Consider the following 19125-nt stretch of genomic DNA (forward strand, 5'->3'; position numbering starts at 1 on the left):
TAATTAAAATAAACATATGGGACCCAATGAAATACAAATTGCCCCAGGATGTTGCCTGGTAATGTCTATGACTTAGGATGTTATTTATTTTGTTGTGGTTAAGAAACTTTTAAGTATGACTTTATAAAGTTGATTATTTTTTAAAGAGTATTTTTTCCAAATAAATGTCAATTAAACGGAAGATTTTAAAGAGAAGTGTTTTTTTTTTAATATTTTTTGATGGGAGAAATACAGTAGCTTGTTCTTTAAGACACATCTGGTTGTGAAGTTCACCTAAATACCATTATTAATGTATTTTTCACAATTCCAGCCTTGAAGTATGCAATATTTTAGGGAATATGGTATTTTATTGACAGTATAACAAGAGACAGCCTTTGAGTGATGATTAATCAAACTGTTGACCCTTTATGGGGCAGGTTCTGACCTAAAACTGACATAAGTATTACAACGTGCTTTCGATTTGGACTATATCGGTAACTTCCTATACCTTATATGGGATATGTGCAGATTTTTCGAAGATTTGGAAATATACGTAAGATAGCAAATACAGACGACCGAAGAATTCCAATTTTATACCCTCCACTCTAGTATGGAGCCATGTCTGTCTGTCCGTCTGTCTGTGGTAATCAAGTTATCTTTCGAACGAATTGAGATAGAAGGCTAAAATTTTGCACACATGTTTATTTTTCCAGTAGGCAGATTAAGTTCGTAAATGGGTCATGTAGATCCACGTTTTCATATAGGCCCCATATGACGGTACCTCCCGATATTCGGTATTTTAATGATTTGAGCGACATTTTTCACCGGAAAAGTTTCAAATTTGGTATTTGAAGTTCGTAATAGGAACTACAGTCTGTGACAGAAAATTGTTTGTGCAGGTCCACGATATTCGGTATTTTAATGATTTTAGCGACATTATTCACCGGAATTGTTTCAAATTTGGTATTTGAAGTTCGAAATGGATACTACAACCTAAGACAGAAAATTGTCTGTGCAGGTCCACGTTTTCGTATAGCCCCCATATAACGGTACATCCCGATATTCGGTATTTTGATGATTAAAGCGACATTATTCACCGGAATTGTTTCAAATTTGGTATTTGAAGTTCGTAATGGGAACTAAAGTCTGTGACAGAAAATTGCCTATGCAGGTCCAGGTCTTCGTATAGGCCCCATATATCAGTATCTCCCTATATTCGGTATTTTGACGATTTTAGCGACATTATTCACCGGGATTGTTTCAAGTTTGGTATTTAAAGTTCGAAAATAATACTACAGCCTAAGACAGAAAAATATCCGTGCAGGTCAACGTCTTCGTATAGCCCCCGTATAACGGTACCTCCTGATATTCGGTATTTTGACGATTTTAGCGACATTATTCACCGAAATAGTTTCAAATTTGGTATTTGAAGTTCGTAATGGGAACTAAAGTCAGTATCTCCCTATATTCGGTATTTTGACGATTTTAGGTACAATACTCACCGAAATTGTTTGAGATATCGTATTTGAAGTTCGTAATGGATGCTACAGCCTGTGACAGAAAATTGTCTATGGTAGGTCCAGGTCTTCGTATAGCTCCGAAATAAAGGCACCTTCCTATATACGGTATTTTGATCCTTGATTCACCGTTTATATCAAGTTTCGAATTTGAATATGGTAATGGCTAATAACAAACAGCGCCTATGTAGGTCCACTTCGTATAGACCCCAATATAACGGCTATATTCGGAACTCAAGCGCCAGCCATTGTGATGGTGTGGGCCGCCATAACAGCCGATTGTCTCTCTCCGCTCGTGTTAATCGACCGTGGCATCAGAATAAATGCCGAAATATCTGGAGGGTGTATTAAAGCCTTGGGCACGCAAACATTTTGGCCGCAGACCTTGGACATTCCAATCGGACTCAGCACGCGCCACCCAAGAATGATTACTTCATTCCAGCGCAAAATGGCCACCAAAATCTCCGGATACCAAACCGTTAGACTATTCTGTCTGCAGTATATTTTTGAAAGCAATGTTGGCACTAAAAAATACCAAATTTGTCGATCACTTCAAACAAGCGCTACGCTGGGAATGGACCAAAATACCGCAGAGCAACAGTCGGGAAGCATGTGTCGGTTTCATTGGTAGTTTGAAGGCCATAATTCGTGCCAAAGCTGACCAATTCGAACAAATCTAAACTTATTCTAAAATTTGATGCTATTTCCGACATTTTTTGATTTCGTTAAAATTTTCCCACCCCCTGTGAACCACCCTAATGTGCTGATATTTAATTTTGCTTTAAAAAAAATATTTATGTAAGAGATAACACGACCCGCTTCTTTTTATCGGAAGTCATAAAAGCAAGTGTGTGTGTGTGTATTTTTGGCGAAGAAAACAAAATGTGTTAATAAATTAAATCTCCTCACAGAGAAAAAAAATAAAATAAAAATAACATCAAAAAACGCAATTGTTTATTTTAATGTTAGATAATGAATGTTATTGCTTTTGATTTTGTTGTTTTATTTTTTATTTATTTGTTTTTTTTTTTTTTTGCAGACAACATACCTACAAACATAACAATCACCAGACATAGCCCCATTGATTTCTATTATTTTCAAAGGTCGCGCAAAGATTGATTTAAACATTGGCAATAATTTGCTACCATCAAATTGAAATTATTGAACGAACGAACAACATTTTGTTAAGCTATTGTTGGGTGGGGGGATGGGGGAGATGCTGTTTATGAGTTGCTGCTACTGCTTCTGGCGTCGATGTGATATCACACATCGAACTCATCAGGAAATCATCGTTAATTCAATACTCTTTGGCAAAAGGTCTTTGGGCGTTATTCATTCATTTTTTTTTTTTTTTTTTTGATGGGGGTTTTTATTGTTTGCCGGTGAAGATATTTGTTATGTGTGGCGTTAATGACAATGATGGATACTTATTAGGGGGCTGGAGATGATGATTTATTTGAGAAGTTATATAAAAATTGTGGCATTTGGATTTCGTAATATTTGTGGGTAATAGAAACCAGGGGACAAGGGAAAGTGTTAAAGGTCTTCAACCGAAAAAAGTGAGAAAGTAGTTGATTTTTTTATCGGAGTAAGGAATAATTGGGACAGTATGACTGTCCTTTTAGGGACCTTGAAGAAGAATTGAAGGCTTTATTTTTTCAATAATCGCTCACACCCATTGACCTTCACCAACGAAGTATCACACACAAAATTCCCACCATTTGATAATGCTTCAACAACGTTTAACAAACACAACACCAATCGCCACCAATCCTCTACCATTACAAAATTTCCAAATAATTTCCACAAGATGCCTTCGCATCAAATTATCACGATGCCACCCCCCGCCGCAAAAAAAAAATGCCAACTAAGCGGATCATAAAATTTAACACTGATTAGCAGGCAGCATTAAGAGCTCATTAAGAGAAATAATGCTGATATTATGCAGAAAAGTTTTCAGACTTTTTGTTCAGAGGGCAAAGAGCGACAATTTCCTCTTCAAAAAAGATGAAAAAAAAAAACAAATCATAAAAGAAAACGATCCCCCAAAATATTTCCACGCTTGTTAATTGATACAAAACAAAGACATGATTTTTTATTAGCTTCTGTTTTTTTTTCTTATTTTATTAAATAATATTTCAAAAAAATATGTTGAAAGGAAAATGTTGCAAATTATATTGTGGCGTTATGAAGTAATCAAAACTTACCTTATTTTAATAATTCATGGGATTTTTTTTTTGGAGTGATGAAAGGAAATGTTAAATTATCCGCAAAACCGGTGATGTATTGTGGAAGAGGTTGTTGTTTATATTATTTTCGAAATTTTTATCTGGAAATAGAAAAAGAAAAACAAACTATTATTAAACAAGTAAGCAGAGGCTTAAGTAATGTGGATCCGACCATATGTGATAATCTAAAACACTACAATTGAACATTTAATTTTTTGTGTGGGAGTTACCGGTAGGAGTGGGCCGATGTTGCCATCCTCGAACTCAATCTAAATTTGGTAATATTATTACGATGTATCAAGTTTGGACGAAATCGGCTACTCATATTTTCCATAAAAAATTTTCCCGATAACTAAATTTTTTAAAGAAAGGATGTTCAATAAAAAAAATTTTCTAAAGAAACTATGTTTGATAACAACATTGTCCACAGATAAGTTATTCGATAACAACATTTTCCACCAAAAAGTTGTTCAATAACAATATTTTCTACAAAATAGTTGATCGATAACAACATTTTCTATAGAAAAGTAGTTCGATAATAACATTTTTCATATAAAAGTAGATCGATAATAATATTTCCTATAGAAATGTTGTTCGATAACAACATTTTCTATAAAAAAGTTGTTCGATAACAACATTTTCTAAATAAACGATGTTTGATAACAACATTTTCTATAGAAAAGTTGTTCTATAACAACATTTTCTATAAAAAAGTTGTTCGATAACAACATTTTCTATAGAAAAGTTGTTCGATAACAACATTTTCTATAGAAAAGTTGTTCGATAACAACATTTTCTATAGAAAAGTTGTTCGATAACAACATTTTCTATAGAAAAGTTGTTCGATAACAACATTTTCTATAGAAAAGTTGTTCGATAACAACATTTTCTATAGAAAAGTTGTTCGATAACAACATTTTCTATAGAAAAGTTGTTCGATAACAATATTTTCTATAGAAAAGTTGTTCGATAACAATATTTTCTATAGAAAAGTTGTTCGATAACAAAATTTTCTATAAAAAAGTTGTTCGATAACAACATTTTCTATAGAAAAGTTGTTCGATAACAACATTTTCTATAGAAAAGTTGTTCGATAACAACATTTCCTACAGAAAAGCTGTTCGATAACAATATTTTCTATAGAAAAACTGTTCGATAACAAAATTTTCTATAGAAAAGTTGTTCGATAACAATATTTTCTATAGAAAAGTTGTTTGATAAAAATATTTTCTAAATAAACGATAATTTCAATAACAACATTTTCTATAGAAAAGTTGTTCGATAACAACATTTTCCACATAAAAGTTGTTCGATAACAATATTTTCTAAATAAAAGTTTTTTGATGAAAAAATTTTTAAAATTTTCTAAATAAACGATGTTCGATAACAACATTTTCTATAGAAAAGTTGTTCGATAACAACATTTTCTATAGAAAAGTTGTTCGATAACAACATTTTCTATAGAAAAGTTGTTCGATAACAACATTTTCTATAGAAAAGTTGTTCGATAACAACATTTTCTATAGAAAAGTTGTTCGATAACAACATTTTATATAAAAAAGTTGTTCGATAACAACATTTTCTATAAAAAAGTTGTTCGATAACAACATTTTCTATAAAAAAAGTTGTTCAATAACAACATTTTCTATAGAAAAGTTGTTCGATAACAACATTTTCTATTTTGTTCGATAAAACATTTCCCATAGAAAAGATGTTCGAAAACAATATTTCTTATAGAAAAGTTGTTCGATAACAATATTTCCTATAGAAAAGTTGTTCGATAGCAACTTTTTGTACAGAAAAGTTGTTCGAAAACACCATTTTGAATAGAAAACTTGTTCGATAACACTATTTCCTATAAAAAAAAGTTGTTCGATAACACCATTTTCCATAGAAATTGTGTCCGATAACAGTCTTTTCTATAGAAAAGATGTGCAATGATAGCCTTTTCTACAGAAAATTTGTCCGATAACAACCGTTCCTTTAGATAACAAAATTCGATAACAAGCTTTTTTATCGAGATATCGTCCGATAATACCTTTTTCTATATACAACAACTATATACTGTTCCGCTCTCATCCCATTTAAAATCATTTATCATTCTTGCATAATGTCCGTTTTTTTACGAATGTGTGTGAACATATTTTTCATGTTCGGTGTTTTAAACAAATCTCAAATAAAACTGAAAATGACACCGTATCAACATTCATTGAAAACGGTTGAAAGAAGAGGGTACTGATGCTGTGTAAATTTATTGTTAGTGATGAAAATTACACCAGCCCAGAAAAAAAAAGGGGGAAAGAAAATACTGCTCTGCAATCAGGAGCGTTGTCCAAATTTTAAGGCTTCGGATAGATAGAATTTGGCAAAAAGGCCATGCACGTTATGGGTCCGGGAATTTCCTATTCCATTTGCCTGATTTTGCCTCTATTATTAGCCCCTATCCACGATGATTGCCTGCTAAATCAATTACCACGTCCATGCTTCCAGCTAATGTTCAGAAAAAGAAACACCATAAAATAATCGAAATAAAATAAATTCTGTCAACGAGGCAAAAAAAAAATCAGCTTTGCAATCATGGAGAAAAATGCTATCTCGTTTAATGTTCGTTTCATTTTTTGTTATGTTTTGTGGCACATCAAACATTTTTTGTTTGATTAATAAACGGGGACCAAAGAAACCCATTAAAAATAAATTAATAAAAAATAAAGTGGTGGCGAACAGAAAAAATAGAAAAAATACAAGAACTATGTATAATTTTAGGGAGCCGGTGTTGATTGCCTTTCAACGAATATTTTTTTTGTTTTTTCATTTCCATTCCAATTTCATTCCCATTCAGTTTTTAATTGCATTGACATGTATTTGTGGGCCAGCAAAAAAACGCTAACTGTAAACTGATAACAAAAAAGCGTGGCGTTTTTGTTGTGTTTGCTGTTTGGCGAATGCTGACTGTTGTGCTGCTATCAGCTATCACATTCGGAATTGTTGAGCCTTAAGTGTTTATTCAGGCAGTGTAAAGCGAGAAATGTATACACTGACGTGTTTTAATTTTTATCAAATATTCGATAAAAAATAAAACTATAAATGAACATTATTCTTAGGAATCGGAGAAATTTCATTACATTTAAATTCGGGAATTCAACATCCAAAAAATCGGTCTATAAAGGAAATTTTTTTCTAAATATTTAATTTTTCAAGTGCTACCTAATCACTTTTCAATGTATTCAATGTTGTTATCGAACCACTTTTCTATAGAAAATGTTTTAATCGGACAACTTTTCCATAGAAAATTTTGTTATCGGACAACTTTTCTATAGGAAATGTTGTTACCGAAATACTTTTCCATGAAAAATGTTGTTATCTAAAATCTTTTCCATGTTGTTATCGAACAACTTTTCCATGGCAAATCTTGTTATCAAACCACTTTTCCTTGAAAAATGTTGTTATCGGACAACTTTTCTATAAAAAATGTTGTTATCGGAGAAATTTTCTATAAAAAATGTTGTTATCAAACAACTTTTCAAATGAGAATGTTGTTATCGAACAACTTTCCTATAGAAAATGTTGTTATCGAGCAACTTTTCTAGAAAAAATGTTTTTATCTAATAACTTCTCCAGATAAACATAATTTCTATATAAAATGTTGTTATCGAATTACTTTTCTAAAGAAAATGTTGTTATCGAACAACTTTTCTAAAGAAAATGTTGTTATCGAACAACTTTTCGATAGAAAATGTTGTTATCGGAAAACTTTTCTATTGAAAATGTTGTTATCGGAAAACTTTTCTATTGAAAATGTTGTTATCGGGCAACTTTTCTATAAAAAAAGGTTGTTATCGGACAACTTTTCTATAGAAAATGGTGTTATTCGACAACTTTTTTATAGGAAATGTTACTATCGGACAATTTTTCTATGGAAAATGTTGTTATCGGAGAACTTTTCTATAGAAAATGTTGTTATCGGAGAACTTTTCTATAGAAAATGTTGTTATCGGACAACTTTTCTATAGAAAATGTTGTTTTCGGACAACTTTTCTATAGAAAATGTTGTTATCGAACAACTTTTCTATAAAAAATGTTGTTATCGAACAACTTTTCTATAGAAAATGTTGTTATCGAACAACTTTTCTATAGAAAATGTTGTTATCGAACAACTTTTCTATAGAAAATGTTGTTATCGAACAACTTTTCTATAGAAAATGTTGTTATCGAACAACTTTTCTATAGAAAATGTTGTTATCGAACAACTTTTCTATAGAAAATTTTGTTATCGAACAACTTTTCTATAGAAAATTTTGTTATCGAACAACTTTTCTATAGAAAATTTTGTTATCGAACAACTTTTCTATAGAAAATTTTGTTATCGAACAACTTTTCTATAGAAAATTTTGTTATCGAACAACTTTTCTATAGAAAATTTTGTTATCGAACAACTTTTCCATGGAAAAAGTTGTTATCCAACAACTTTTCTGTGGAAATTGTTGTTGTCGAGCAACTTTTCAAGAGGAAATGTTGCTATCAAACGTTGTTTATTCAGAATGATAGAAGCAATTGAATGTTTTCTTCTTAGTCATGTAAAATTTCCGGTAATATGGCAACCTTGTAATATTTTTTTTTTCGAATTTAGTACCTATTTCGCTTCAATGCTAACAAATTACACATCTCATTACGCAGCATTTTTCTGTCTCTTAGTAATATTTACGATATTTCCTATTTTGCGTGTTAATTTGATTGTGGTAAGCTAAAAAAAACTGCTGGCCTCTATGGCTTTTAACAAATGTTGCGTTACTTTGCATAACTCTGTAAAGGCCTTGAAATTTAAGCAAATGCAAGAGACGTCGTTGTGCTTCAGTGGAAAACTAAACGCAGTTAGATCATTGTCAAACGACTATTGCACAATGACTAATAATCAGTTTTGAAATGACAATAAAAACAACAACAAGCTTTAAAATATTTTCACATTTACAATAAAAATTTACCAAACATTGACATTTTACGATTTTTCTTAACTGAACTTTGCATCAAAGCCAAAAAAAACTCAATCTACTCTACAGCCATGGTTGATGATGGCATTGTAACCTCTATCGAACTTTTTTCGAAAGGCTCATTATCATTGAAATTATTTTGTAAGAGAAGAAAAACATGTTTTTTTATAGTTATTGAAAATATATATAGTTGTAAATTGAATGTGCAAGAACAAACACGTTTTCCGAGATTAATAAAGACTGTTTAAAAATGCTGCATTTCATTTGTTTGATATCATTGTTAGTATAAGATTGGTCACAAGAATCGAAAGGTCTGTCAGGAAACGTGGATTTTTAGGTCTATCAGGAAACGTGGATTTTTTAAAGATATTTTTTTAAAGGTCTATCAGGAAGCGTTGATTTTTTAAAAATATTTTTTTAAGGGTCTATCAGGAAACGTGGATTTTTTTTAAATATTTTTTAAAGGTCTATCAGGAAGCGTGGATTTTTTTTAAAAATATTTTTTAAAGGTCTGTCAGGAAACGTGGATTTTTTTAAAAATATTTTTTTTTAAAGGTGTATCAGGAAACGTGGATTTCTTTAAAAATATTTTTTAAAGGTCTATCAGAAAACGTGAATTTTTTTAAAACTATTTTTTAAAGGTCTATCAGGAAACGTGGATTTCTTTAAAAATATTTTTTTAAAGGATTATCAGAAAAGTGGATTTTTTTAAAAATATTTTTTAAAGGTCTATAAGGAAACGTGGATTTTTTAAAAATATTTTTAAAGGTCTATCACGAAACGTGGATTTTTTTAAAAATATTTTTTTAAAGGTCTATCAGGAAACGTGGATTTCTTTGAAAATATCTTAACAACATTTCTGTAGAAAATGCAGTTTTCGAACAACTTTTCGATAGAAAATGTTGTTATCGAACAACTTTTCGATAGAAAATGTTGTTATTTAACAACTTTTCGATAGAACATTTTGTTATCCAACAACTTTTCTGTAGAAAATGTTGTTATCGGACAACTTTTCGACAAAAAATGTGGTTATCGAAAAACTTTTCGACAGAAAATGTTTTTATCGAACACCTTTTCTATAGACAATTTTGTTTTCGGACGACTTTTCTATAGAAAATTCTGTTATCGAACAAGTTTTCAATAGAAAATTCTGTTATCGAAAAACTTAAATATAGGAAGTGTATCTTTTAAAATTATTTTTTCAAAGTCCATAAAGGAATGTGGATTTTTAAAAATTATTTTTTCATGGTCCCTACAGGAACGTGGATTTTTTAAAATTATTTTTTCAAGGTCCCTACAGGAACGTGGATTTTTTAAAATTATTTTTTCAAGGTCCCTACAGGAACGTGGATTTTTTAAAATTATTTTTTCAAGGTCCCTACAGGAACGTGGATTTTTTAAAATTATTTTTTCAAGGTCCCTACAGGAACGTGGATTTTTTAAAATTATTTTTTCAAGGTCCCTACAGGAACGTGGATTTTTTAAAAATATTTTTTCAAGGTCCCCACCAAAAAGCTTGGAGTTTTTAAAATTATTTTTAAAAGTCCTTACAGGAATGTGGATTTTTTAAAATTATTTTTTCAAGGTCCCTACAGGAACGTGGATTTTTTAAAATTATTTTTTCAAGGTCCGTAAAGGAATGTCAATTTTTTAAAATATTTTTTCTCCATCAAGAAGCGTGGATTTTTTTTAAAAATATTTTTTCTTCATCAAGAAGCCGGGAATTTTTAAAATTATTTTTTCAAGGTCCGTAAAGGAATGTCAATTTTTTAAAATATTTTTGCTCCATCAAGAAGCGTGGATTTTTTAAAAATATTTTTTCTTCATCAAGAAGCCTGGATTTTTTAAAAATATTTTTTCTTCATCAAGAAGCCTGGATTTTTTAAAAATATTTTTTCTTCATCAAGAAGCGTGGATTTTTTAAAAATATTTTTTCTTCATCAAGAAGCGTGGATTTTTTAAAAATATTTTTTCTTCATCAAGAAGCGTGTACTTTTTTTAAATATTTTTTCTTTATCAAGAAGCGTGGATTTTTTAAAAATATTTTTTCTTCATCAAGAATCGTGTATTTTTTTTAAATATTTTTTCTTCATCAAGAAGCGTGTACTTTTTTTAAATATTTTTTCTTTATCAAGAAGCGTGGATTTTTTAAAAATATTTTTTCAAGGTCCCTACAGGAACGTGGATTTTTTAAAATTATTTTTTCAAGGTCCCTACAGGAACGTGGATTTTTTAAAATTATTTTTTCTTTTTCAAGAAGCGTGGATTTTTTAAAAATATTTTTTCAAGGTCCCTACAGGAACGTGGATTTTTCAAAATTATTTTTTCAAGGTCCGTAATAGAATGTAGATTTTTTAAAATTATTTTTTCAAGGTCCCTACAGGAACGTGGATTTTTTAAAATTATTTTTTCAAGGTCCCTACAGGAACGTGGATTTTTTTAAATTAATTTTTTAAGGTCCCTACAGGAACGTGGATTTTTCAAAATTATTTTTTCAAGGTCCCTAAAGGAATGTGGATTTTTTAAAATTACTTTTTCAAAGTCCATAGTGGAATGTGGATTTTTTAAAATTATTTTTTCAAGGTCCCTACAGAAACGTGGATTTTTTAAAAATATTTTTTCAAGGTCCCTACAGAAACGTGGATTTTTTAAAAATATTTTTTCAAGGTCCCTACAGAAACGTGGATTTTTTAAAAATATTTTTCAAGGTCCCTACAGAAACGTGGATTTTTTAAAATTATTTTTTCAAGGTCCTTCAAGAAGCATGGATTTTTTAAAAATATTTTTTCAAGGACCTTCTAAAAGCGGAGATTTTTTTATGAGTCCAGTATAATATTTGATTTTTTAAAAATATTTTTTTCCTGGCAACTCTGCTGGACAAAACGGAAGTTCTTTCATATCAGTAGTTTTAATAAAAAATAAAAAAAACGGATAAATTTTTATTTCAATTCAAAGACTGATTTTTTTTTTTTGGATTTTATGACAATGAACTGAGAATTAAAATCATAGAATAAAAAAAATACTTCTTACTATTATCGTGCCCCAGTCTTGTTGTTGGTGTCCAAAACTATGCTCAACAATGTTATCTAGTTTTAAGTTTTTTTTCTATCGGTCAGAGGCCCACCGCTGCCATTCCAGATTGCTGGTATTCAAACTATTCCACCAAAGACGATTGCCCTTGGTTGGCTCGCCGGTATGAGGAAGGGGTTTTACAAATTCTTAAAGATAAAATGTCGTTTTTTGTTGTTTTTTTGTTGAACAATTGTTGTGATTTCAAATAAATAAATTAAACGTTTTATGAATATTAATTAAAGCCGGCTTGGGTAGTGTGTTTACCTCTGCTTGGCATTTAGATATTCAGAATTGTTGTCATGTCTTTGTGTGTGGAATTACAACTTTATTTGTTTGGGAATAAAAAAATGCTCACGAGCACTCAATGTAAAGAGTCTCGGAAAAAAAGAACAACAAACTCTGAGAGATATTGAGAACATTTTTTCTCTTTTCACCCCTCTATCTTCTTGTTTTCCAATCCATTTTAATTGGCTCTGCCGTTATTGATTATGAAACCGGCACCCAGGCATATCCTCCATTATTATCTTCTGCTAATTAACGGTTGTCATGTGTTTTTGTATCTCTAAACATAGAACCATATCAACCTGGAGCCTGTGTAACCTAAATAAAGAAGCCATAACTGCCTAACAACCCAAACGCCCAGTTGCCACCCACCTGCTTAGACCCCCCCATCCACCTCCCATTCTTTGACAATTGCATTGGAGTGCTAATTAGATTTTTTGTTGCTTCCCATGTACAGTTTAGAATAATTTTTGGTACGCTGGATGCGTGAAGTTTTTTGGGGCATAACCACCGCAAACCACTCCAAACCAAAAAAACAGAAGCAAAATCATGTCTAAATCCATGAAATTAACAATGACACTGTCATTAACAACAACAACATCAACAAACAATGTTAATAATACCACTCAAAAAATCATATTAAAACACAAAAGAAAACATAAAAGCAAATTAAAAAAAAATTCTGCATACGCATCAGTTACCTTGGCTGGGGTGGAGTGGTGGCGAGAGGAAATTATAACAGAATTCTTTTTTTGAAATCCAAATTTTAGCACCAAATATGTGTAAGAACCAACAACAAAAACAACATCATCTTCATTAAAATCCTCATCATCATCATCATCAGCTTTATAATCATGGGCAATGCCACAAAACATTTTTTATTCATTTGCTGTACTTTTTTTTGGTTTTTGTTTAACGAACCTCAAAGAATATCAAATTACATGTGAACGTTTAAATGGAGATTGTTAATGGAATGAATGAACAAGAATGTTGTGATGAATGGGGTAAGGGATGGGGAAATTCAAAAAGTGCCTTAATTTCCTCTGTTCCAACTGAAATGGGTTTCAGTAAAAACTTTTCGCCCAAAAAAATTTTCGATAAAATAATTTTCTAACAAAGTCGATGACAACAAAAAAAGTTGCTCGATAACAATATTTTCTTTAAATAAATAGAATAGAAAACATTGTTATCGGTTAGCTTTTCAAAAAAAAAACATTGTTATCGACAAACGTCTACATAAAAAAAAATATTATTATCGGACATATTTTCTATAGAAACTGTTGTTATCGAACAACTTTTCTAAAGAAAATGTTGTTATCGTACAACTCTTCCATAGAAAATGTTGTTATCTATAGAATATGTTGTTGTCGGTCATCTTTTTTATAGGAAGTGTTGTTATCGGACAACTTTTCTATAGAAAATGTTGTTTTCGAACAACTTTTTTATAGGCGATGTTGTTATCGAACAACTTTTCTATAGAAAAGGTTGTTATCGGAGAACTTTTCCATAGAAAATGTTGTTATCGGACAACTTTTCTATAGAAAAAGTTGTTATAGGAAAACTTTTTTATAGGTAATGTTGTTATCGAACAACTTTTCTATAGTAAATGTTGTTATCGGACAACTTTTCTATAGAAAATGTTGTTATCGGACAATTTTTCGATAGAAAATGTTGTTATTGGACAATTTTTCGATAGAAAATGTTGTTATCGGACAACTTTTCTATAGAAAAAGTTGTTATCGGACAAATTTTCGATAGAAAATATTGTTATGGGACAACTTTTCTATAGAAAATGTTGTTATCGGACAAACAGAAAATGTTGTTATCGGACAACTTTTCTACCTTTTCTATAGAAAATGTGGTTATCGGAAAACTTTTCTATAGAAAATGTGATTTTCGGACAACTTTTCTATAGAAAATGTTTTTATCGGACAACTTTTCTATAGAAAACGTTGTTATCGGACAACCTTTCTATAGAAAACGTTGTTATCGGACAACCTTTCTATAGAAAACGTTGTTATCGGACGACTTTTCTACAGAAAATTTTGTTATCGGAAAACTTTTCTATAGAAAATGTTGTTATCGGACAACTTTTGTATAGAAACTGTTTTTATCGGACAACTTTTCTATAGAAAATGTTGTTATCGGACAACTTTTCAATAGAAAATGTTGCTATCGGACAACTTTTCAATAGAAAATGTTGTTATCGGACAACTTTTCTATAGATAATATTGTTATCGGACAACTTTTCTATGTTAAATGTTGTTATCGTACAACTTTTCCATAGAAAATGTTATTATTGGAAAACTTTTCTATAGACAATTTTAATAATGGACAACTTTTCTAAAGAAAACGTTATTATCGGACAACTTTTCTATAGAAAACGTTTTTATCGAACAACATTTCCATAGAAAATGTTGTTATCGGACATCTTTTCTATAGAAAATGTTGTTATTGGACAACTTTCCTACAGAAAAAGTTGTTATCGGACAACTTTCCTATAGAAAATGTTGTTATCGGACAACTTTTCTATAGAAAATGTTACTGTCGGACATCTTTTCTATAGAAAATGTTGTTATCGGACAACGTTTCTATGGAAAATGTTGTTGTCGAACAACTTTTCTGTGGAAAATGTTGTTATCGAACAACTTTTCTGTGGAAAATGTTGTTATCGAACATCTTTTCTATAGAAAATGTCTTTATCGAACAACTTTTCTATAGATAATGATTTTATCGATCTTATCTTCTATAGCAATCAATATTATCTAAAACATCTTTAACATATTATCTTATGGATTTAAATGCAAACAAAAATTTTCATTCTGCATAGATCTTGGAAAACGTGTTTATTCTTCCCATACCGTTTATAAATATTTTTTCTACAGAAACAAGTTTTTCTTCTCTTACAAAATAATTTCAATGATAATGAGCTGCTTGAAAAAAAAAAAAAAAAAACGTTGATAGAGGTTACAATGCCATCATCAACCATGGCTGTCTAGTTTTGATGCAAATTCGGAAAATCGTAAAATGTCAATGTTTGGTAAATAGTTGTTGCTATTATTGGTGTCACTTCAAAACTGATTATTAGTCATTGTGCAATAGTCGCTTGACAATGATCTAACTGGGTATAGTTTTTCACTGAAGCATATCGAAATCTCTTGCATGTGTTTAAATTTCAAGGCCTTTCCACAGTTATGCAGAGTAACGCAACATTTGTTGAAAGCCAGTCGGTTTTTAGCTTAGCACAAACAAATTTACACGCATTACGAGAAATATTATCAATATTACTAAGAGACAGTATAATTTGTTGGCATTGAAGCAAAATAGGTAATAAAATCGAAAAAGTTATTGTAAGGTAGGCAGATAATCGGAACTGTAAAAAGTTTGGGAAAAAAATCAATTTCCAATTTTTGTGCGATAAGTGGTCGAACCGAACAAGTTCCACAGAAAAGATAAAATAATCGATAACAACATTTTCTACAGAAAAATTGTTCGATACTAACATTTTCTATAGAAAAGTTGTCCGATAACAACATTTTCTATAGAAAAGTTGTCCGATAACAACATTTTCTATAGAAAAGTTGTCCGATAACAACTTTTTCTATAGAAAAGTGGTCCGATAACAACTTTTTCTATAGAAAAGTTGTCCGATAACAACTTTTTCTATAGAAAAGTTGTCCGATAACAACTTTTTTCTATAGAAAAGTTGTCCGATAACAACTTTTTTCTATAGAAAAGTTGTCCGATAACAACTTTTTCTATAGAAAAGTTGTCCGATAACAACTTTTTCTATAGAAAAGTTGTCCGATAACAACTTTTTCTATAGAAAAGTTGTCCGATAACAACTTTTTCTATAGAAAAGTTGTCCGATAACAACTTTTTCTATAGAGAACATGTTCGATAACAACTTTTTCTAATTAAAAGTCATTCGATAACAACATTTCCTATGGAAAAGTTGTCCGATAACAATATTTTCTATGGAAAAGTTGTCCGATAACAACATTTTCTATGGAAAAATTGTCCGATAACAACTTTTTCTATAGAAAACATGTTCGATAAAAACTCTTTCTATTTAAAAGTTAGTCGACAACAACATTTTCTATAAAATAATTGTCCGATAACAACATTTTCCATAGAAAAATTGTCCGATGATAACATTTCCTATAAAAAAAAGTTGTCGGATAACAACATTTTCTATAGAAAAGTTGTCCGATAACAACATTTTCTATAGAAAAGTTGTCCGATAACGAACTTTTCTATAGAAAAGTTGACCGATAACAGCATTTTATATAGAAAAGTTGTCCGATAACGAACTTTTCTATGGAAAAGTTGTCCGACAACAACATTTTCTATAGAAAAATTGTCCGACAACAACATTTTCTATAGAAAAGTTGTCCGATAACAACATGTTCTATGGAAAAGTTGTCCGATAACACCATTTTCTGCAGAAAAATTGTCCGATAACTACATTTTCTACAGAAAAGTTTTCCGATAACAACATTTTCTATAGAAATGTTGTCCGATAACTACATTTTCTACAGAAAAGTTTTCCGATAACAACATTTTCCACAGAAAAGTTTTCCGATAATAACATTTTCCACAGAAAAGTTTTCCGATAACAACATTTTCCACAGAAAAGTTTTCCGATAACAACATTTTCCACAGAAAAGTTTTCCGATAACAACATTTTCTATAGAAAAGTTGTCCGATAACAACATTTTCTATAGAAAAGTTTTCCGATAACAATATTTTTTATAGAAAAGTTGTCCGATAACATTATTTTCTATAGGAAAGCTGACCGATAACAACATTTTCTATAGAAAAATTGTTCGAAAACAACTGTTTCGCTAGAAAAATTTTTCCATAACAACATTTTTTATGGAAAATTTTTCCGATTACAACTATTTGAAAGGAAAGTTAATTGATAACTTCTTTTTAATTCGCTCGATAACACTATTATCTATGGGAAAGTTGTCCGTTGACTGTTATTAACAAGTTCTGAAAACAAATTGTCCCATAACAACAATTTGTTTGAAATTTTTTTTCCTATAACACCATTTTCTAGAATTTTTTTTATGATTATTGTTCAATAATATATTTCCATCGATAAATTCTTATCTAGAGCAACTTCCCCATATTCAGAAAGATATTCATCTTTACCAAATCTTCAATTTAATGACTTCCAAAAATGTTACGCCCTCCAGAGTCAATGAACGTTGCTTTCCAAATTGGGCGAAGCAAAAGTGTGGACAGCGGAAGAAACAAAAAACCAACAAACTAAGCAGAGCAAACGAACGTCATCACAATCATCACCGGCACCGGCAGCAGCAGCCACAACAAAAAGCCACAAAAAATTTATACAATTTACAAACAAATTAATCATGCCAAAGCAAGTCAACAAAGAAAAAAATCATACAACCTTTTTTGTTTTTTGAATCTATGCATAAAAATTATGAACACAATGGAAACGCTAGCTAACAACACGCCAAAAGATACACTCAGAAAGCCATCGAACACACGGTAAGACAACAACACCTTTGTGAATGACAAGCAGCCAACCACATGTGTCAAGACCAGCAGAGATTGTCGTATAACGTTTAAAAATGTTGTGTTGATGATGTCTCAGCGATGGAGTTTGAAGAAATATAAAACCCAGGTTAAGGAAGCAACGCTGCGACACATATCATCTTGGCCATAAACAACACTTAACCCCCAAAACAAGAATGCAACACCACAACGACGACGACGACGACAAGAACACCTTTCATTCAAACTAACTAAACAGCTATGTTGTTCAGTTACTTAACAACATGCTGGCTGGTTGGTTGTCTGTCATGCGACCAAAAATCTACAAATAAATAAAAATGACTGCTCGCTCTCTTGCATCTTGGTATCACACACACACACAGAAACAGCGCCACCTACCTAACTTTGTTTGGGGCCAACAGCAAACAGCTGTGAAGGCAAAACGGTACTTTATGAAAAACAGCATTGCTGCTGACAAGCAAACCAAACCAACCAGGCAACCAACCAACCACTCAATAACGACGACAACAACGACACAACAATTAAACGGCACATACTTGTCTTTTCTCATTCTCCCATACAACCAGGCAAAAAAAAAACTGAAATGTTCGAGTTGTATGGTGGCACACGAATGCTACGAATGCCTGAGAGCCAAATGATGTAAAGGAATTCAGAAAATATTGTTTTTTTTTTTTTGCCAAAATGGGCAGAAAAAGAAAGAAGAAAGTAAATAAAACAAATGATGGCAAAGAATACCCAAGAAACCGGCTAAAAACTATCAGCAAAAAGAAAATAAACAAACAAACGAATGGACGGACGGACAGGCACAAAAAATCGAAATGAAATGCAAAAATAGCCCTCGAAAAAAAGTTATGGAATGCTTACATGTCTGAGTTGAAAGGGGAGGAAAAAAAAGATGACAAGGCAATTATTTTTCGTTTTGTGGATTTTTGGGGAGACGACTTTAAGGTCTAAGCAATTTTGGGGGTTAACGAGGGTTGTTGGGGAAGTTGTAATCATACAATGTATGGTTTGAAGTTGTTCATAAGGTTTTAACCAATTTAACTAATACTTTTCAAATATATGCCTCTGAGAACAATATTTTCGATGTCTGAGGCGTGAGTTTAATACGACTATTATGCAGATGTTCGACCGAATTGTGCTAAAATATATATTGTTATAGTTTTTTTTTTTTTTTTAAGACCAATTCTTCAATTTATTGTACATTTTCGGACAGGTTTCATCTAAAACCAATCCTTACCATATGTCTTGGGAGTTTTAATATACCTCTTCAATTCACCGATTTTTTTTTTAATTTCGAGGCACTTGTATTCCTACAATGTATGGTATGATGGTGTGTTGCACTGGTAACGCGTTGCAACATTACCTGAATTGGTGCGAAGTCTGTTCGAACATACATTGTTAAAATTTTGTCCAAAAACAAAGACCGATTCTTTTAATTTTCGTAAATTTTTAGACATGTTTAATCTAACATTTTTCTATTTCCGAGGCAGTGCATTTCTTATACCCTCCACC

The 19125-nt window shown here is 31.0% G+C and overlaps 1 protein-coding gene across 2 annotated transcripts in view; it reads right to left on the reverse strand.

The window, feature by feature from the left end:
• The window catches only part of LOC101892488 (putative polypeptide N-acetylgalactosaminyltransferase 9), a 290344-nt gene that overhangs the window by 258326 nt on the left and 12893 nt on the right, over positions 1 to 19125 (reverse strand). For both annotated transcript variants that reach the window (XM_059126100.1, XM_059126099.1), the window contains exon 2: positions 3704 to 3825. The gene's annotated coding sequence lies outside the window, so the exon portion shown is untranslated. The remainder of the gene's footprint in view (positions 1 to 3703; positions 3826 to 19125) is intronic.

This window comes from Musca domestica, unplaced genomic scaffold (assembly GCF_030504385.1).
Source record: "Musca domestica strain aabys unplaced genomic scaffold, Musca_domestica.polishedcontigs.V.1.1 37, whole genome shotgun sequence".
NCBI lineage: Eukaryota > Metazoa > Arthropoda > Insecta > Diptera > Muscidae > Musca > Musca domestica.